The sequence below is a fragment of the Pleurodeles waltl genome, chromosome 2_2 (genome assembly GCF_031143425.1).
Source record: "Pleurodeles waltl isolate 20211129_DDA chromosome 2_2, aPleWal1.hap1.20221129, whole genome shotgun sequence".
In the NCBI taxonomy this organism is placed as follows: domain Eukaryota; kingdom Metazoa; phylum Chordata; class Amphibia; order Caudata; family Salamandridae; genus Pleurodeles; species Pleurodeles waltl.
The window spans coordinates 516,319,806-516,342,421 of record NC_090439.1 but is presented as its reverse complement, the minus strand read 5'-3'; the positions used below and the strand labels follow the sequence as shown (position 1 = coordinate 516,342,421).

General features: G+C 43.8%; 1 long non-coding RNA gene across 1 annotated transcript; it reads left to right on the top strand.

The window, feature by feature from the left end:
• Window positions 1–13,221: 13,221 nt before the first annotated feature.
• Window positions 13,222–18,114, top strand: LOC138282454 (uncharacterized). Its single transcript, XR_011200952.1, has 2 exons — window positions 13,222–14,757; window positions 17,734–18,114. It is a non-coding gene; the product is annotated as an uncharacterized lncRNA (long non-coding RNA).
• Window positions 18,115–22,616: the final 4,502 nt, after the last annotated feature.

Here is a 22,616-nt window from a genome sequence, read left to right as displayed (position 1 = left end):
AACAATCCTTGGCAAATGCAAATGATGCGATGCACAGGGGTACTGTCTTGCATGGGGAGGCAAGCTCTTAGCTCCGCCAAAGTTGGACAGTTGGACGTCAGGACCCTTGGGACCACTTCAGTCCACCACCTGTGACGCAGAACCCATGCACCTCAACAGGAGAGGGGATCCACAGAGCCAGACGTCAGTGCAGTAGATGCCTGCTGAAGCAGGGGAGTGACTCGTTCACCCCAAGGGAGATTTCTTCACTCTTCTGGTGCAGGCTAAAGACGGATTGTCCTCAGAGGATGCACAACCGGGAAACAGTTGCAGTTGCCGGCAGGAGCTGAAGATACAATGTTGCAGAAGGCGTCTTGCTTCTTTTTTGCAGTTTGTAGAGTTCCTGGAGGGTACATATGCAGTTTCTGCGATGAGAAGTTGAAGTGGAGGATGCAGAGGATTCCTGCTGGAGTCTTGTAATCCGATTCTGAAGAACCACCCAAAGGAGAGAACCTAAATGGTCCTGAAAGGGGGATTGGTCAGCTAAACAGGTAAGCACCTATCAAGGGAGGGCTCTGACATCACCTGCTGGCACTAGCCACTCAGATGCTCCCAGAGTTTTCTGCCAACTTGGAATACAAGATAACAAAACCAAGGGACCCTCTGGAGGAGCTCTGAGTACCACCCCTGGGGTGGTGATGGACAGTGGAGTAGTCACTCCCCTTTCCTTTGCCCAGTCTCGTGCGAGAGCAGGGACCGGGGGGCCCTGTACCAGTGTAGACTGGATTATGCAAGGAGGGCACTAAAGTGCCCTTCAAAGCATTTTCAGTGGCTTCAGGAGGCTACCCTTCCCAAGCCTGTAACACCTATTTCCAAAGGGAGAGGGTGTAACACCCCTTTCCCGAAGGAAATCCTATCTTCTACCCTCCTGGGTTTAACTTCTCAAGCAACAGGAGGGCAGAAACTTGTCTGTGGGGTAGCAGCAGCCCCCAGAGTGCATGGTATCATACAACCAATGATTGCAAAAGCATGGGGGTATGATTCCTACATGTTTGACACCAAACATGCCTATGTTCAGAGTTGCCATTATGTAGCTGGACATAGGTAGTAACCTATGTCCAGTACACATGTTAAATTGCGTCCCAGCACACACGAAGTCCGGGCAATGTCCTGGAGGTCATGGGGGCACCTCTGCTAGTGTGGGGGTGCCCTCACACGCAGGTACTTTGCACCCTGCCCTCAGGACTGGAGGCACTGCTATAGGGATGACTTATAAGTAACCTGGTGCAGTGCAAATGGCAGTGAAAGGGTGCATGCACCTTTTCAAGCAGGCTGCATTGGCAGTTCTGCAGAAGCCTTTGCATGGGCTCCCTATGGGTGGCAAAAGATATGCTGCAGCCCATAGGGATCCCCTGGAACTCAAATGCCATGGGTACCTAAGTACCATATTCTAGGGACTTATAAGGAGCACCAGTATGCCGGTTGTGGGTGAAATACTGGGTTACCAGTATGCAACAACCAAATTTAGAGGAGAGAGAGCATAATCACTGGGGTCCTGGTTAGCAGGATCCCAGTGAACATAGTCAAGCGCACTGACATCAGGCAGAAAATGAGGCCAATCATGGCAAAAAAGAAGGTACTTTCCTACAGTCCCCACTTGATGAATGTGAGAAAAGGCCTCTTTTGTCATGGTTAGCCCCCACTTTTTGCCTGGTATTTGATGTGGTCTCAAAGTTATTAGTGCAGAGGGCCCCTGCTAACCAGGTTCCCTGGGCCAGAGCTCTTTCTAAAAAAAAACTGTAGTGATGCATTGGCACAATTAGCGATACATTTAGCTGCCACTATAAGTCCCTAATAAATGGTACTTAGGTACCCAGGGCATGGGGTACTAAGGGTAGGGTCCTCATGGTAACAGCACAGATTTTCCACCCTCTAGGATCATGCATCCAGATGCACCCAACACTGCCATTGCAGGCTGAGTGTCCTGGTGCAATCCTAAAATGCAAACTCAGCATGGCACACAGACTATGGGAGTCATTCTGACCCTGGCGGTAATTACCGCCATGGCGGAGGTCGGCGGTAGCACCGCCAACAGGCTGGCGGTGCACCGCTGGGCATTCTGACCGTGGCGGTTCAGCCGCGGCCAGAAACGGAAAGTCGGCGGTGTCCCGCCGACTTTCCGCTGCCCTTGAGAATCCTCCATGGCGGCGGAGCGCGCTCCGCCGCCATGGGGATTCTGACACCCCCTACCGCCATCCAGTTCCTGGCGGTTCTCCCGCCGGGAACAGGATGGCGGTAGGGGGTGCCGCGGGGCCCCTGGGGGCCCCTGCAGTGCCCATGCCAATGGCATGGGCACTGCAGGGGCCCCCGTAAGAGGGCCCCAAAAAGAATTTCAGTGTCTGCCTAGCAGACACTGAAATTCGCGACGGGTGCAACTGCACCCGTCGCACCTTCCCACACCGCCGGCTCAATTCTGAGCCGGCATCCTCGTGGGAAGGGTGTTTCCCGCTGGGCTGGCGGGCGGACTTTCGGCGGTCGCCCGCCAGCCCAGTGGGAAAGCCAGAATGACCGCCGCGGTCTTTCGGCGGGAACCGCGTGGCGGGCGGCGACCGCCGTCCGCCGCAGTCAGAATGACCCCCTATGTGTTCTGTCCACTATACACTGTATGAAATATGGGTAAGTCACCCATGTGGCAGGTCTTCCAGCCCTATCGCAGAGTGCACTATATTGTATGTGTGGGCATGGATACATGAGCAATATTCCTCTACTGTGTCGTTGTCAATACTGGGACACAGTAAGTGAACTGATCAGCCATTTTAAATGCATGTGCTGGACACTGGTCAGTAGGGGTTTCACAGCTACATGATGGCCACTCTGAACCCTGGGTTGCTTGGAATCAAACAACTCAGAATGAATGATAAATCCAAACTGGTACTGGATTTATTGCAAAATGTACCCAAGGGCCACCTTTGAGGTGACCCCTGCAAAGCTAACTAACCCTGGCATGGTTTCTGGCTGGTCACAATCAGCCAGCCACCACCAGACAAGATTCTGGAACCATGGGGTGAGAGCCTCTGCTCTCTGGGTCCCAGAACAAAGCCCTTCCTAGGTGGAGGTTTTGAACCTCCTTTCTCAGGAATGTGCACTGCCCTGCTAGTGAGCTTCAAAGGGTTTACTGCCTTTGAAACTCAACCCCCAAGTCTGCTTCTAGCAGCAGATAGCTGCCCTGTTGCAAACCCCCACTTTTGGTGGGAACAATGGCAGGAAAACACACAAAGGACAGGAGGAAAGGTAAGCCCCAGCTCGCATAACCCCTAAGGTGTTGCATGTGAGGTGACTCCTCCATTTCATTTTCCTCCATCTTGCATGGAAGGAAAATAGCCATACAGGTGTAGGGAAGTGACCTATACCTACAGGAAGTGGTCAGTTAGTGAGTGTAGCCACCCCAAGGTAAGTGACCCATTGGTCACTACTAGGTACTCTGCTCAGCCCGACTAAATACAGTATTTAATGGGCACCCTGAGACCAGAGATTCAGATTCCAAGGACACAAGAAGACTAGCAACAAAGAAGGCTCAAGGCATGAGAACTGAAGTCCTGCTGCACCAAGAAAAAAGCGCCAAACCCTGGACTCGACAATCGCTGCTAAGGGATTGCTCGGACGTCAGACAGACTCTACAAACCACCAGAGGACCTCCATACTTCTAATAAATTGCTGAAGATCATCCTTCAGACTGAAGGCATCACTCTCCTGCAACAAAGACCAGAAGACCAGTGAAGTCCAATTCACTCACTGGCTGCTGACTAAAGAACCAGACCCCTCAGCTGGACCACATTTCACCAGGCAGACCATGGGGTCAGTGTGCCAAGTTTGATAGCACTGTGACCTCCAGTGGCTGAACCGTGCAATACCCCCTGGCACTAGTCACTCGATGTCAGACATGCAGAAGGACAGTCCACTCCGGGCTGACAAAGGACTAGGTGGAAGCCCAAGTTGAGGGACTTCAGAAAACATCAGGACATCCCACCAGAGTGCCCCTGCTGACCTGAAAGCACCTCTCAAAGCTACCTACCACCTGCTTCCAAGTGCAACTTTGTGCACAGCTCCTGGTTCACCAATTCACTCTGCACCCAGCTGCCCTGTCCTCTTTCACTGAAGAATCAGCTGCGTTCAAAGGGGCCCCAACCCCTAGCGACCTTGACACTCCAAGGGGACCCACCGGACTCACCTTGAAGTCCAACTGGGCAAGGCTCTTTCAAGTGGTCCCCTACAGTGCACTTCCACCAGCTCTAATTAGTTTCTGCAGCTGTCCCTGCTGAAACCAGGAACTGCTCAAACTTCTCCAGCTGGTCCACAGTGCCCACCAATGACCTCAACCTACCTGCAAAAGGAGACATTGTTAAATGCATTGCCTGATTTTAAATGCATTGTTAGAGTATTTCTCCATTGATTGCTATGGTGCGTATATAGGCACAGACTGGAGACATTTTATAAACTTTAAAAATTCATAACTTAAAAAGTACTTAACCAACTTTGATGATCTTAGTCTTAAAACATTTATAAAAGTCCAAAGTATTCTTGAGTTATTCTTTTGAGTGTGTCTTGCTTTATTGATAATGTGAGTACAACAAATGCTTTACACTTCTCCAAGATTAGCCTAACTGCTCGCCCAAGCTACCTTGAAAATTAGAGAATTAGGCGGTCTAGTTTGTACCTCTGTAAGCCAATGTGTGGTTGTCCAGACTCTCTGCACAGTGTGCCTAGCTTTGCACATTACTTAGAGAGCCAGACCCCTAGATTTGATGCCTCAGCAGTGGGATAAAGACTTTTCTTTTGCTGATGCCACTTTGACAATTTGTGAGCACATGAATAACTCTCTGAATTGTATTTAACTCAATTACACTTTTTTCAATTGGCTAGAATTTTTGCAAAATGTTTAAGCTAGCTGCAAGGGCCCTGGGTAGATCCCTACAATAATTGTTGGAATTAAAAAGTCCTTACTTTAGTTGGCCTTATCCAAAACGGGGTTCCAAATTTATAAAAAGGTCCCAGCTTTAGTAAAGTAAACATATCAGATGCAGAGAACAAGACCCAGGAGCTCGACCTGGCCCCTTACCGGACATATACCTATCCAGAGTTAAGGAAGCTCTGCAAGCTGTACAAAATTCCTCCTGGAAAACATGCTACAGTTCACCAGCTTAGATTCCTGGTAGCTCAGCGTGAAAAAGCCCACTCCACAGAGGAAGTAGATGGTGAAGTCTCTGATGGAGAGGAAAACCTTTTGGACAATGGAGATGAGGGTAGCTCCTCTTCCCCTAGCATAAGTGCACCTACAGAAGAAGACCTGGTTGTAGCCAGGCTGACCAAAAGACTGGCCTTAGAGAATCAGCTTTTGAAAACTGAAACAAAGAAACAAAGAAAAAAAGATTTAGGCCTAGGACCCATATCTGGTGGCAGCATCCAAGTATTGAAAGAGAGTCCTTTCAATCTTGAAGTCCTAAAAGGAGTTGTCCCTATCTTCACAGAAGGGGATGATATAGTGAAATGGTTTTCTGCCTTTGAAAGAGCCTGCATTGGGTGGGAAATTGAGAAAAAACACTGGGGCACATGGTTGTGGGAGTTATTCTCAGGAAAGTGCAGGGATAAGCTCCTGACACTGACTGAGGCAGCGTCATGATACCTGAATTACAATAGATACCCTCTACACACTGCCAAATCAGTATTTAATAAAGTAGCAGTGATATCTGTATTCAATGACATTGGGGTAAGAAAGAACAAATCTCCAAACAGTGCAAAATACGATCAAAGACTTTATTTAACTGCCATTGGGGTAAGAAAGAACAAATCTCGAAAGGGTGCAAAATACAATCAAAGACTTTACATGCTCTCAGAGCTTGTGTTGTATTTAGTTGCCTTCCATATACAATGGACACTGATTGGTCTCATTTTCAGTTTCACTAAATCACCTGCAAGACATACGCCCCATGCATCATGCTCATTCATTTAAGGTTTAAAAGGCAACCGTGCAACCAAGAAGGTGTGGGGTATTCAATGTGACTCAAAGAAGCCGTTCCGAATGTAGAGATCTGGCGGTCCTCGGAGAACTTCTTGGACCACACCCAGCCTTTCTGGCTGCAGTGGTCTTCAATACCCTTTCCTGTCTCTACAGTGGGTGCTCCCAAAGACAAAAATAAGGTAGGCAATCTTCAGTGTTATATTTTACAATCGTCAAATTGCAGTCTATTTTCCAGCGCTTCTCATCGTATTTAGCCAAGGCATTTTTTTAAGCTGGCAACACGGCCTACATGATGTGAGCTGCGCTTTTGGACAATTACGATTTGTTACACTGATAAAGGAATAAGACTTTTTGGGAAACTTTGATGTTTTCAGATGCGCTTTGAATCTTGGGCAGCGATATGAGAGCGCAATGAGCGCATTTGAATTTAAGCACAGTGGGCAGATGTAGCAAAAAGAAAATTTGCGAGTTGCACATTGCAAATTGCGAGTCCATGAGACTCGCAATTTGCAACTCGCAAATTGGTATGCAGTACGGTGTCTCAGACACCGTCTCCGAGTCGCTATGGGGTCGCAATGACCCAGCTCATTAGTATTAATGAGGTGGGTCGCAAATTGCAGCCCCATAGCAAGTCTAGGCACTCGCAAACATGGAGGCCTGCTGTCGTCAGCAAACCTCAATGTTCGTGACTGCTTTCTCAATAAAGCAGTTTTTTTTTTAAGTGTAGCCCGTTTTCCTTGGACCACTACCTACCCTGAAAAAATAGTATTGGGTCCATTCGCAAAGGGGAAGCGGTCCCATGGGGAACCCTTCCAATTTGTGAGTGGGTTACCATCCACCTGAAGTGGATGGTAACTGCGACACCCTTTGCGACCGCATATGCGGTCGCAAATGGTATTGCATGCCACTCCGAATCACAAATAGGAAGGGAACACCCCTTCCTATTTGCGATTCTGAAATACATATTGCGAGTCGGTCCCGACTCGCAATATGCATTTCTGCTTAGCAAAGAGGCATTTGCGCCTCGCAAACGGCGATTTTCACAGTTTGCGACGCGCAAATCCTTTGCTACATCTGGCCCAAAATGACAGTGCAAAATGAGCTTTTGAGAAATAAGACCTCCTGGGATATTTCTGCATAAACTTTGAATCGTAGGCAACGATTTGACAACACAAAGAGTGCATTTGACTCTGAGCAATAAATTAAAATTTAAAGTGCGCAATATTGGACATCACAATGCCCGTCCTTTGATTTTGAGCAATGTCTGGCAGTGAAATGTGCACATCAGAACCTTGAGCAAACATTTAGCCCATAAAGAGTTGAAAGATATAAACCCTGGTTACAATATAAAAGAGAATCGCAAGAGAATCACAAAGTGATAGTAGTCTCTAAGGTAAAAGAAGTGAACAACTTACCATTTTAGAATAATAGCAATATAGGATCTTGAAGAGATCATGAAAATTAATGCAGAATAATTCCAAAGAATTGAGAATCATGAACAGTTGGGAATTTCCTTGTGAGAATATTGTTGAGCGAAAATAGTCAGAGCCTACAAAAATAGAACATTTTCCTTTGCAGGTCTCTCTCCCTGTTGTACCCTCCCTAATTCCCTTCCCTTTGCCTGGCCACTCTGATCCTCAATTCTAAATATATATATATATGTGTATATATATATATATCTGAGTCGGAGCTGCCGGAAGGTGGGACTCTTGAGCGTACTCCTTATGAGGAACTCACAGTCACTATTGTGACAGGCAGATTCTAAATGCTATGACTATGAATTCCAATCCTATGAATTCCAAAAGGCCAGTTCTTTTATTTAAAAATGTTTACTGTGGTGCTACACCAGTACTGCTGTACTTTGAAAAAAAAACATTTTTGGTCCCATGTGGTCCCTTTGGAACTTTCCCAGCAGGCTTAGGGAGGTTCAGGGTATCCTCCCCTCCCCCTTCTTTATGTTTTTTCATACGGAAAATATGATTAGGGACCCTCCATCCCTCTTTTTCTTGGCCCCCACTTGACAGATCACCCCAAAACTTTCTTGGAAGGAGTCAAGTTGGCTTAATCTGTTCTGTGGAGAATTTCATGAAGATTTGTCAAATGGCGCCAAATAAGTCTGACTCGGTAGTGTCACCAGGTGAATGTGCTTAGGATTCAGAGGAGAAGTGAGGAGGTTGAAGGTGGTACGAGTTTAATTTTTATTTTTTCCAATGGTGGTAGTCTAGTAGTGTCTATTTTGGTTTTCCAGTATACTGTTTTACATTTTTTATATTTTGTATATTTTTTCAGGGGTTTGAAATAAAACCTTGCTTGCGATCTCATGTTTTTTCTTCATTTGCTAGTGTTCCAGTGATTAGCCTAATCTGTCTTTGTAGTCTTAAGGAATATCATGGAGCTCAGTTATTAAAAGGGTGTTGTAAGAAATTGGGTTATTAGTTGATGAGGCTGAAAACCCTACTCAAGCTACAATGACAATCCTTGTCAAGGTGAGCCTCTAGTAGCTTTGCACAAAACCAGTCAGGCTTAACTTGGAGGCAATGTATAAAGTATTTCTGTAGCACACAACCAGTAATAATGTGAAAACACAACACGAGAAAAATCTAAAGCAATTAAAAAAAAATGAATGAATAAGGTGATAGAAATGAAATCCAATCACTAGAATCGGAGTTATGAATTGTCAAAGTTTGTAGTGCAAATTAGCGCCTAAAAGATCAAAGCACCAACTGTAGGTAACTGGCCGTGTGAGACTGGTACAAAGTCAAAAGTTAAAACAACTGCGATGGACCATACACTGGCTACCGAGGTGGATCGGGCACGATCTCCCCTTGCCTTCAGACTTAGTAGAAAATTTGAAGAAACGTTCCTGAGAAGGTAAAAGTTCAGTGGGGAAAGAGAGCCAGCAGAGTCAGAGGAAGAGGCCTCATCATAGGGGAGCCAAAGGATGAAGTTGCAGTGAAGATTTCTACCTTCAGACTTAATCACTTTTTTGGAAGCTGCAGACTATAACCGATGAGGACTCCATAAGGCTGAATACTTTCTATGAGAGGTGCTACTAAACAGAATTTGTTGCTGTGGAGAAGAATGTAGAGGGAGCTGGCATGAAGTCAGGCCAACCAGCACTGCCCCTTAGGAAGATCGGCTGTTAGTCTTCTGTCGCTTTTAAAGCCTCATTTTCTCCTAGGTTCTTGAAGGAGTACCACCAACACCACATCCAAGAGCCAAGGGATTTGTGGGCACCACTTGGGGAATTAGTGCTTAGTCCAGCAGAGGCTAGGTGCAGGGTTCAAAGCCCCAGGAACTTACTCTGTCCCTGTAGATCACAGAGTAGGCCAACCAACTAGCCCTTGAGCTCAAGTAACTTCTGGTGATCCAGGGTTGAAGAAGATGGTCCAGTTGTCCTTCAAGCAGCAAGGCAGGCACTGAAGCAGCAGGGCAGTCCTCTGGTAGCAGCACAGCAATCCTCTGTGGGTCCAACGCAGTCCTTCTGAACTCTTACCCATATCTTGGAGTGTACTGAAGAGATATTATAAAGGTCTAATCTCTATGCTAAGGACCAGCATTTGAAGTGGGGGGCATCCTGGGCTATCCCTACAGTTGGTTCTGAAAATGTTCCCCTTCCCCCTGCTAAGGCTCCAAGAGTTGTGGGTGACAAAAGACTGATGCCACTTTCCTTTGTGTGTGTGCTAGAGACAGCCCTTTGAAGAGTAAGAGGGGTGAGGGACAGGGAATAGCCCCGCCTCATCCATCCTGGCAGGATGGCCCATCCTTGCTACATCCAGTCCGCTCTGTTTCACTGCCCGGCAGAAATACACAAACCACAATAGAAGAGCTCCCAATCAAAGTATGGCACTTAATAAATGTAAAATGGTAACCCAATGTTATCCTATGGTAAGATTGGCCTTACCATAGTGAAAAATGAATGTAGGCACTTTTCACTACCAGGACATGTAAAACTTAAACCCACATTTCCTACTTTTTAAAAACACTGCACCTGCCCTATGAGCTTGTAGATCTATTATATGGGTGACTTAGATGTATTAAGCAGAAAAGTTTATGCCTGGCAAAATACTTTTTTAGCCAGGTCGAATTACAAATTAAAACTGCACTACAGGCTGCAATGGCAGGCCTGAGACATGTATTAAAGCGATACTTTAGGGGTTGCATAATAAGTACTGTAGGCCCATTAGTAGTATTTAATTTACAGGCCATGGGTACATGTAGCACCATATACTATCAACTAAATTAAATGTGCCAATCAGGTATAGGCTAGTGAGCATGTTAGTACTAGGTAGCAGTGGTAAGTGCACGGTCCTCATCTGCATCATCATAAAATACTTTACGCGGTTACCATTACCATCAAAGCACACAATAAAAAACATCCAAAAAAGACATAATAAACATGATGAAATCAGCCATGTACATACATGCACATTATTAAAAAAATGTAGTTGTTAATACATTTTTTATATTGTGAAATTTCTGGAATCAAATAACTTTCAGATGCCAGATTACGTTACTGCACCACATCATACATAAAACATAAGTGCAAGATCAAACCTTTCTCAGTTGATTGACAATATAAAATAACATACAAATGCAAAGTTCATAAGGTACAACGTATCCGAGGTTTGACGGAGCTCTAGTAATCCAGGTTAAATGAACAATGCAAAGGCAAGAGATCTGAGAGTCCTAAATTTAAAAAGTCTCGAAACACAGAAAGGGGTCCAAAAAACCACAAAACTCCCTGTGTATGAATGCCCATTTAATTGCGTAGGGACTTCACCAGAGGACAATGGACCCTAGTCCTCCATGAGAAAAACGTAAGTCAAAGGGCGGTGAGGTACCCACTGTATAAGTATAGTTATTCTTCTCTGAGTCCTTTTTCTCTAAGGACAATTGGTTTACATCAAACAAGGCTTACATCAGAGTCAGTGTTGCTCCAAATCCAATTTATTAATTAGGAGAGGCAAAAAAGCATAGCAGAGGTGTAGACACTCATAAGTCCAAAGGAATGTGGATTAGGCCAGCCAACACGTGTTTCGCCCCAAAGGCGTGTAGGCCAGGGCTTTCTCAAGGCTGGGAAGAAAGAATAAATGACGTAAGACTAGATAGTATAATAAAGTCAGGTATAGATGTGTTAAAACGGATACCGGGAAGCCAAAAATTGTACAAGGAAATTGAGGAATAGGAATGTGGGGTCAAGAAAGTAGAGTCATGCTGTCCCAAAAGATAATTTGTCAGCAACCAAAAGAAAGGTCAGGGATAGGCCTGTGTCGGGTGGTACGGGAAATGATAAAAGTGAGCGATGAAGATATTTAAAAAAATTAATATATATGATAGGAGCAACAAATTATTGCCAGTATCCTTAGGGATACATGAAGAAAAACAAGCAACCATGTGAGAAGGTAACCTGAGTTAGCTAAATTGTAGTAGAAGGCATGCAAGCAAAAGAAAATGCTATAGTGATGTAGTAAAAAGAAAGGTGTGATATAAAATGAAGGTTGTGACTGTACAAAGGGAACGCAAAAGAACATACCATTTGTAGTGAGCAATGTTCAAAAGGTCATTTAACAAGCGGTCATGTAGGCATTAGATCAGCTGTTAGCCTGAAAACATAAGTATTTATATATAACACCTCATGTCTATAAGAATAGGTTGAGTAGACATTTGTAATCAGAAAGTAGCCACTCGAAAAGGAAAAAATTGTGTCTGAGTAATATTTACATATTAACAGAATATCCCATGATATTGAAACATTATGATATAGTCAATGCAGTCATAACTCAGGAAAAATGGATTGAGATAATATAAGGGGGAAAAAACAAAGGTGTTGTGTTTATAATTGTCAAAAAAGGACAAAGAAAGGTGCTCTAGAATTATGTCCAAGGAGATACATCATAATAGGGGACTAATCCGAAGTTTAATTCATATTGGATATATTAAAATCTCGTATATAATATAAGGACTCGGAGAAGAATAACTATACTTATACAGTGGGTACCTCACCGCCCTTTGACTTACCCTAAATTTAAAAAGTGCCTAGTGCCTGAACTCTTTTTAGCCCTTTCTCTAACACATCAGTTTGGTAAAAAGCAGATATCAAAGAGTGCTATAAAGCCAAGCATTTCAAATTATTTCTGAACTTTCTATAGGTGGCAAAAATAGCAGAACAGCAAAACTCCTCCTGTAATTAGGCCAAGTAGTAAAATGATTCCAAAAAAGGGGCAGAATGACTGCAAAGGCTGGGTCGCCCACAGAACGATACTGCAGTGGCTACCGTCTTTTACATAAGGTTAAGTCAGAAACGTTGTGTGCTTAAACAAGACACTAAACAAGAAGAGGCTAACCGCAAATACTATTGGGCATAAGGTGTCAGTTTTCACAATTCCCTGGGCAACTAGATAGCAAGTTGTCCCCAAATTCAGACACACCTGGTGTATCCATTCGTGGCAGAGTCTGCAATACTCAGTGAAAAAGAACAAAATATGTTCCTTAGTCTCCGGGGCCATAGCACAAGCTGGGCAAATATCAGAAATCCAGCCAATCTGCCATTTGAAACTGAATGCCTTAAGGTGTAAGCTACCCAAACGAAACCACACGCATACTGTTTTAGCTAAAGGTGGAGTAATTTTATGACAAGACCGGAGGCTCCTATTATGCTTTCTTTTCCTGCTTTATTTTAAATAGCAGCCAAGAGGAAAAGCACCAATCCCAGAGGATTGCAAACAAGCAACCAATGGGATAACGAAACTAAGAACGTTGACCAATCAATGCAGTGCATCACATAAGGTATACCTATCCTGACTGCAGGCAGCCCTCTTTTCTTGCTGCTCGCAGTCAAGATAAGTATATCTTTCATTGCTCCTCATAATATTTGTCTTTACCTTATATATATATTATTTTCCATCTCTATTTATAAGCGTATTATTCTATTTATTGTATTGTGTCCAGCGTGTATCTGTTCTGTTGAATTGTTTAGCGCTGTTAAACGCAAAGTGCTCTGTCCCGGTGAACGTTCTATCTTGAATGACACGACCTCCATTTGGCAGCAGGCTTCAGGAGGACTACATTCCTTTCATTCCGGAGAGCCATCGGATAAAAGCTTTGAAAGCTTTTATTGATTTTTTCAGCTGGTTTCACTTCCTCTTTTTGCTCCGCTTTACTTGACTTTCAATTAGACTCGTGTTGAAACATTATTCAGCCACAAGTTAAAGCTTGAAAGCTTTATTGATTTTTTCAGTTACCCTGTTTATAGAACAATTACAGCTTAGGCTGTTCACTAAGAACCGGCATTTATTCTTTTCAAGGATTTCCCTGATTTTCTCTTGGTGAGTCACACTCCATTAATCTTTAAGCTTGTTATTTACATTTAATCCTTTTAAATACCGTTTTAAATACCTTTTTTCTCTCACTCTCCATAGCTATGGATTTCTCAGATTATTTCAAATCTAATGAAGATTCTGAAGAAGATTTCTCCTATAATTTAAATAACTTCATTCAATCCTCTGTTAAAAAAGCAGTTTCTGCTTCTATGGATAAAATTTCCAAACAAATTCAGTGCACTATGTCCTCATGTTTATCCCAATCACAAAAGGCCCATTCTGCGGGGGAAAGCAGAAAGCGCAAAGCCCCGGAGGCTTCTCAAAGTCAGTCTAACGACTCGTCTGCGCTTATGGTTGGTGAGTCAAACTCACACGGGATAGAGGACAAAGTCCCTCAAAGGCCTCCCAGTTCGGAGGGGAATAAAAATTTGGGTAAAAAATGTAAAAGTAAGTCAAAAAATGTCCCCAAGACCCAAAAAATTGTGATTGAGGATATTAAAGATATCGACGACGATGCTGACTCTAATGTCTCCTCGTCAGACATTGAGGACGATAACTACTCAAATTTTTGGATCGGACCTCTCCCTAAAAAATCAAAATTAACTTCATCTAGCCAATCCCATGCCCCCTCTTAGATTCTGACGGCAACCTCATGTTTGACCCTGGGCTAATCCACCATCCTAATTCTACAGAATGGGTTCCCTCCAATCATGTAGCAAAATATATTTTAAGCTAAATTGCGACTTCCTCTAGACAAACAAGTTCGTTCAAGACTACGAGCTGAATGTCCCAGACCTTCTCTCCCGTTACACATTACCGATACCCCTGCCTTAGACCCGTCCCTCCTAACATTCTTCTCCAACTTTGGCAAAGACCCACGCAAAGGGGTGGACAGAGCATGGGCTCTATGTCAAGATAAAGTACTGGATCTGGTCGGACCGTTATCCCGCATTTTTGATTTAGCTGAATCAGCTAGAACCAATGATGAGTCTATTGACCCAGAAGAACTCTCTCTCTGGATTCAGAGAGCTTTTTGCTTGTTGGGTAATGCCAACTCAGCCATGACGCATGAACGCCGTAAAGGTCTTCTGCTTAAACTGGACCCTAAACTTGCAAATTTGGCGCCTAAAGATCCAGGAGCTAAAGCCGATGGCTTACTGTTCGGGGACAATTTCATCAAGGAACTAAGTAAATATGTTACCACTTTTGCTTCAATTAACAAAGCCCAACAATCACTTAAAAAGGTTTTTAATTCTCTGGTTTTTGTCAGGGCCGGTAGAGGCAGAAGCCGCTCCACCGACCGCCCTTCCAGAAACCAAGGCTTCAGAGCATCATTTGCTTACCAGCAACAACAGCAACAAGACTTTCGTCCCCAGTTCTATCCCCAGCACTCCAGAGGATACAGAGGGAGGAGCCAACGCAGATCCTACAACAATTCAGGTAAACCTTCCTTCTGGCCATCCTTCTGTAGGGGGTCGTCTAAAATTTTTCTCCACAAACGGATAGAGATTACCTCAGATCCCTGGGTACTCAACACAATCAAAGGTTATTTAATAGAATTTTACGAGATTCCCTATCAAAACTTCCCACTGCTCCCTCTCAAATTTTCAAAAGAAATGTCATACTTAATCTCTGCAGAAATACAAGAGCTCCTTCAAAAACAGGCTATTCAACCGGCATTTCCCCTTCCTTCAGCCTTCATAAGCCCACTGTTTTTAGTAATAAGAAAAAACAAGAAAATCAGACCTTTCATCAATCTCAGGCAACTCAATCACTTTGTTGTATACAGACACTTCAAGATGGAAACCATTCTCCATCTACGAGATTCCCTACTGCTCAACGACTGGATGGTCCGTCTAGATCGCCAAGACGCGTACCTAACAGTTCCAGTTCACTACTCTCACAGAAAGTTTCTTCAATTTCAATGGAATCTCAATACCTATCAATTTACTTGTCTTCCCTTCGGTCTCTCTTCAGCACCTTGGTGTTTCACCAAGCTAATGAAACCTATAGTAGCTCTTCTTCGATCTCAAGGTTTCAGATTAATAATATACTTAGACGATATTCTTCTAATGCATCAAGACATTTCTATTCTGAAGTCCCAACTCGCTTACACCATCTCTCTTCTTTCAGACCTAGGCTTTCTAGTAAATCAGCAGAAGTCAATTTTTACCCCTTCACAGGAGATGGAATTCTTAGGATTCCTGATCAATTCCCCTCAAGGTCTCCTTCAACTCCCGATCTCAAAAATAAAACACATCAAATCCGAGATAACCCTATCTTTACAGCAGACTTCTCTCTCCCTCAGGTCTCTTGCAAGAATTGTAGGTCTTCTTTCTTCTTCAATTCAAGCAATCTTTCCAGGTCCTCTTCACTATCGGGCTCTTCAGAGTTTAAAAATTCGTCATCTTCGCAAGGGTCTTGCTTATTCAGATTTCATCCCCCTCGATCTCGAATCCCGTACAGAACTCCAATGGTGGCTGGATCACCTCGAAGCCTGGAACGGCAGGACCATCTTTGCCTCAGTCCCAGATCTTGTGTTAGAATCCGATGCAAGCCTAACAGGTTGGGGCGCAAGGTGTGGTCACGTATCGACTGGAGGCACATGGTCTCGACAGGAGTCTTCATTGCACATCAATTATTTAGAGATGCTTGCAGGATCCTTTGCAATAAGGACTTTCACCAAAAACAAAGTTTCTTGTTCCGTACTTCTTCGTATGGACAATCTTACAGCGGTAAGATATATAAATCACCTTGGCGGTACTAAATCCAAACCACTAGCAGAACTAGCAAAAAGCTTTTGGGATTTCTGCCTTCACAGAAAAAATTTCAGTTCAAGCAGAATACTTACGAGGTTCTCTCAACTCAGTATCAGATTGGTTTTCTCGTCACCTTTCAGATTACAGCGACTGGAAACTTCACTCTTCAGTTTTCAACTCTATCCATCACAAATGGGGTCCCTTCCACACAGTCCTGTTTGCATCCCGTCTGAACACTCAACTACCTCGTTTCTTCAGCTGGAGACCAGACCCTCTTGCGTTAGCGACCGATGCCTTTCTCCAACAGTGGCATCCTGCAACGCACTATGCATTCCCTCCGTTCATAATGATAAACAGAGTCCTCAATCATCTCCGACGACAAAAAGCCACTATAGTCTTAATAGTCCCGTTCTGGCAAGCTCAAGTATGGTTTCCCACTCTCCTGGAGTTAGCCGTCGACTTTCCCGTCCTGCTACCCTCCTTTCCCTCACTACTTCTCAATCCTCAAGGTCTTCCCCACGATCTCATTGTCAACAAAACCCTGTTTCTATCCGCTTGGAAAATCTCAGGTCTTCATCGTCTTATCCAGGAATTTCACTCGAAGCTTCAGCTTATATCAACAGCTCCTGGGCTCCAGGCACTTCCAAAGCATACAAGTCAGCTTGGTCTATCTGGTCTAGCTGGTGTCTGGGAAAATCATGCGATCCCTTTTCAACAGATCTAACCTTAATAGCTAATTTCCTTGCCTCTTAGGCTAGCGCAGGCAAATCTTACAGAACTATTAATCTATATAGATCAGCATTGTCGCTACATCTTCCTCTTATAAACGGGAAATCAGTAGAAGAACATCCTATGATTTGTCGTCTATTAAAAGGAGTGACATTTTCCAATCCACCAATTCCCAAATACTCCACCATATGGGACGTCAACCTAGTCCTTCAAATGTTTATCTCTTGGCAAGATAATGACTCCTTATCTCTGAAATGCTTTCAGCCAAATTAACAATGTTGCTGTGTCTTGTCTCTATAAAACGTTTGTCAGATGTAAGAGCCTTAGATATCTCGGCTCGTCAATTCACTCCGTCTGGTATTCTGTTCAATGTGTCCCGTCGTACCAAAACCAATATTACCTCTGTGTTTTATCCCTTTTTTCCAAATCAACCAAAACCCTGCGTAGGAAACTGTTTAAAGGTTTATGAACAAAAAACGGCCGATCTTAGAACATCTTCTGCTTCCCAACTGTTAATCTCCTTTAGGAAACCTTATAAACCGGTCTCTTCTCCTACCTTGGCTCGTTGGGTCAAATGGGTAATGTCTCTAGCGGGCATTGATACTTCAAAATTTGGCGCCCATTCTGCTAGAGGTGCCAATGCATCAAAAGCCTTTTGGGCTGGTTCAAGATTGGAGGATATTCTAAGATCGGCAGATTGGTCTAATGATTCTACCTTTCGTACATTTTATTGTAAACCTGTTAATTCAGCAACTTCTATTGTAATTGACATGCTTTAAACAAGCATAATAGGAGCCTCCGGTCTTGTCATAAAATGTAGATTTTCCAAGTAGTTTATGATGGAAAGTCTTAATTTTATTAAAGACACGGAGGCGAGTATTATCCCACCACTTATTGTATTAATCTTGTTATCTCCCTCCCTTTCTAGCCAATACCAACACTTCAACATCCTCCTCAACTTAAGTCAGCGGATGCCTTTCCTTCACGAGGATCTTGTTCACCACGTCTTTCACTAACCTCGGACCTGTACACTCCTAATTTGGACAGAATTCAAGACTTTTTTGCTCTAATTCTAGCAATATGTTTGATTTGTTGTATAGTACCTTTGTTTAAATCTGTTTCTTGACTGTCTCGCAACCGAAAAGAGGGCTGCCTGCAGTCAGGATAGGTATACCTTATGTGATGCACTGCATTGATTGGTCAACGTTCTTAGTTTCGTTATCCCATTGGTTGCTTGTTTGCAATCCTCTGGGATTGGTGCTTTTCCTCTTGGCTGCTATTTAAAATAAAGCAGGAAAAGAAAGCATAATACTCGCCTCCGTGTCTTTAATAAAATTAAGACTTTCCATCATAAACTACTTGGAAAATCTACATTGTGTCCAAGAGGAACTCAAAGTAAGGATTTCACTTGAGTTAAAAGAACAATCTGGTTAACTATCCAGCTGTCCCTCTCGTAGCTTGAAGGTCGTAGACATAGGCCCAAGAGCCAGGGAACATTTGCAGAATTGCTCACTTTCATCAAGTCTGCTAGGGAATAGCTGAACTCTTTTAAATCTGGAGCAGCCCAAATGTGGATCAAATAGGTAAGTGTCTTCAATTGCACCAGATGTGAAGTTTGTTAAAGACCAAAATCATAGAAAATATGTACAAGGGGTGTGCTGACCAGAACAGATACGAGTGATCTTATAAATGTATTCTCAGGTGCGGCCAGCTACTGGGCATCAGCGTAAACCCAAACTGCGGTGCCAAAAAGGGCTGCGCCTGGAGACTCGGAGCAGTAAGACTCAAGAGCAGGGGAGATTACATGAGAGTGAGTGCGCCAGTGTACACAAAGAATGGCTTTGGAGTTGTGCTCTATTATCAGGGAACATTAATTGAGTTGGGGTTCCAAATTAAATTTATCCGTCAGTTTAACTCCCAGATAAACAAAGCTAAAAATCCTTTTGGGAGTTTCGGTGGCACCTGTACAGCCCAATTTTTAACTGTTTATCCAAACTGCAGGTTGGGCAGAACACTGCAGCCCAACTGGTCTGCAACCCCCTCCCTGTAACCCATTTGAACCCACTCTAAGGTCTCTACACTGGCTTCCCTTGAAAAAACAGGGCATCTTTAAACTTTTATGCCTCGTATTCAAGTCGTATTCTGAGGTAGGCCTTGCCTATTTCTGACAATAGCTTGTTCTCTATTGCCCAGTTAGAAATCTGAGATCTAATACACAGCTCTTGCTCTGTCCCCGGAGGGCCCGTACATTTAAATTTGGAGGCCTTGCCTTTCTTACCTCTGCCTATACCTCTGGAACAAACTCCCCCTGTATATTCTTTCCAGCCCAGATCTGTTGCATTTTAAAAAGCTACTCAAAACTTGCTTTTTTAGCTACTTTTTCTATTGTTTTTTTTATTTTTTTTCTCTCTGGACTGCAACCTGGCGCTGAGGTACCCATCTGGCGGAGGGGGGGTTGTGCACTATAACAAATGTTAATAACATAACATAACATTGTTTAACTATTCTATCCCCTAATATCATGTATTTCACCTTATTCGCATTCAGAGCTAAATCCCTGGTTGCGCAGTATTTCACAAACTTATTGATCAAGTTTGGGGGACCCATAGGGTCTTTGAGATAAGACATGAATCACCTTCAAAAACGAGCATGGGGACCTTTTTGCCATTAAAAACTGGAGAATTATTCATTCAGGCTACAAGTTTTCCACCACACCATTGATGTACAGCATGAACAATGTGGGCACGAGGACAAACCGCTTCAGTACTCCACGGGAAATAGGAATGCAGTTGGTTAGTTCCCCCCCTGCTCCTGAGTGGACCTGCGCATAGTTTTTATCATGTAACCTAGCCATCAGGTTAATATGAATGCCAGTGACCCCCATTTCATCTAACACTCTCCAGAGATTCTCTTGCTGTGCAAAAATCTAATAATAAAAAAGCCAGTGAAAGACGTGAAAAACTGAGTGCTACTATGTTTGGGTACTTCCAAGATTTGTCATTGGTTATTTTGATAGGAGGTCCAACAAGTCCCAGGGAAAAAGCCTTGCTTTTTGCTTCGATTAATGGATAAAAAACCCTATCAATGTGATCTTTTTATCCTTTGGATTGAAGCACAGCACACTGTCCTTAAAACATATTTGAAATCTCCTTCTGGAGTGGGGAGATGAGATAGAAGGTGGCATAGAATTCAAAGGAAACATAGTAAATCTAGGATCATACCTAACGGTCAACATTTAGGCTGTGCAGCAAGGACTGCCTCAGGCTTCTGCTTTACAGGAGCCTCTGGAGTCTTTCTTTCCATTGTCAGATATGGGGAGCCTTTCTAATTTTGAGTTGGAGGAGCATGAGCCTGCTGACCCGATTACCAGTCTCACAAGGTGGCTGACTGTTAAAGATAATGAAGGGAGCCTTTGGAATGAACGTCCGTTGGGTGAGGGGGAGATCTGGTCCTATTACAACTACCCATACCAAGGACCTGGTAAAGCTATCCTTCACCCAGGGGACATTTGATCCTATACCAGTGTCAGATGTCTGAGGAAGAACTTCTTTAAACCCGGATAGTATAGAGCTTACTTCTACAAATACATCTCCCTTACCTCTGGAGTCGGTTGGCCCCCCAGCTTTGCAGGGGGGTTCCCAGGTAAATACCAGCTGTTGGTGGAGAGGCAGCAGATTCTTCCAGGGTACCTACTGCAGCTGTGAGTGAACCTGGTTCCCCCACTTTTTCAGCAATCTACAACCTCCAACTGCAACACATGGTGAAGAGTATTGCAAGGACTCTCTTACCCTGAAACCCTTGCATCTTAAGGTACAATTTATCTTGAGAAAACTTTCAACGAACATGGAGTTTCTTCACACGTCTCAGTAAAGTGGAATCAACTCAAGCGGCTTTGGAAGCAGCAGTGGCAGAGGCCAGGATGGACTCTGGGCAGCTCAAAACTTAATTGGTCACTCTGTCATTAAGGTTGAAAGATTTGGAAAATCAGTCCCATCAGACCAATCTTGAGGTGCGTTGTATCCCTGAAGGAACTGAGCGACACAATCCCTGAGGGAGGACTTTCCCACATTAAATGATTGGAACATGAATAACAGGATTCAGAGGGCCCACCACTTTCCTTTTCATCCACCTAAGGAGGGCCTGATGACCCGCTATCCACGGGCCATTTTGATCTACTTGGAGAACTTCCTGTTGCTCCAAGAAATCTTCCAGGCAACCCAGCCTAGGTTACCAATCAAAGTCTGTGGGGTCAAGTTTTTTGTTCACTCTGATTTTTGCCATAAGATGGGGTCCGGCAATGGTGACTTGAAGAACATATTCCTGCTCTCCAAGAACTTGGGGAATCAGTATTGTTAATGGAACCTGCTACCCTGAGGGTTAAATACAAGGGTCAAATGCATTTTTGGTTCGATACCATAAAAGATACTGTTCTCTTGCAACAATGGCAGACACAGTAGTAAGTTGTTACTGGTAGTTTAATCAGCTGTGCTTTTGTCAATTGATTATGTCCTCTTTTCCTGATGTAATTCAATCATTAATCATGCAATGTTTTGTAATGTATTGTGATGTCTTCATGCCCATGCTGTCTTGTTTTGTGTGGGGTTATGGGAAGGGGGGCTCAAACACTGAGAGTTCTCCTACTGTTCTGTTTTCTTTCTTGTGTTTTTTTGCATCTTGGATGGGACCCTTTCGGGGGAGGGGGGCTCTACCTCTCACAGTAGCTTGCTAGGGTGCCTATTTTTCCGTGTCACAGTGGGTGGGGTAGGGAAGGTCCTTAAATGGGACTTTGGTTTGGGATAGGTCGGGATGCCGTCGGGGTATGGTGAGGAGGGCTTTTTCTGGATGGTGTGGAGGCAGGGTATGATGGTGGTATGGGTGATTGGCGTAAAATAAGGAGTAGGTGTGGGCAAACAAATGGGTTGGTTGAAAGGTTTAACCAGACCCTAAAAGACATGATTGGAGGACTCCCTGAAAAACTCAGAAGATGGGATGTCGTACTTCCATGTCTTGACTCCTCACGTCGTGGGTATTCGAATACAGTTCCTAAGGCGAAGGGACACCTTAGAGATGCTTTGTGGCAGCTAATGAGTTCCTATGCACTAGTTGGTCCGGTGAACAAGACACCTCTGGGAGTCTGGGTTTACTTACTACTCTGCCCCTCATTATTCATGTTCACAGATCAACATGTTCCTTGTTAGTCATTTTATACTACCCCACCGTCATTTTCAGTTGAATCCAAGAGCAATTTCTTATTATAATTCAGTCTTTGTTTTTTACAGTGGAATAATCTTCTCAGTCTTGACAGTCTCGGTCCTGGACCTTTGATAGATGGCTCCTGCTTGATGATGAATATATCCATTTTATGATTACAGAACTAAGGGGGGATTTGGTGTTTAAGGTTGGCTCTATCTCCACTGTGGTCACCTGGAAAACACTTAAAGTCTGATGTAAAGGGTATACTGAGAAATAATCCTCATAGCATAGAAAAGAGCAAGATAAGGCACATGCATACATGTGCTCTTCCCTCAGTCATTTTGAATCTCATTTGGAATAGAGTGTAATCAATCAGGATGGGGAGGTTTCTGTCAATCATCGATCAACTCACTATCAGTCAGGCCGCTCTTACGGAGAGACTTTAGGACCAGTCAATTAAGAAGATTCAAGCCAGGCATATAACAACTTTTGGAAATAATGATGAGATGGTGCAAATACTACCCTTCTGGATCAAGGATAGAGTCAGCATAAACGCTACTCAGAACGTTCTTAATGACTAGGGGAAACTTGTTGGTGATCCAGTACTCATTCAGGAAG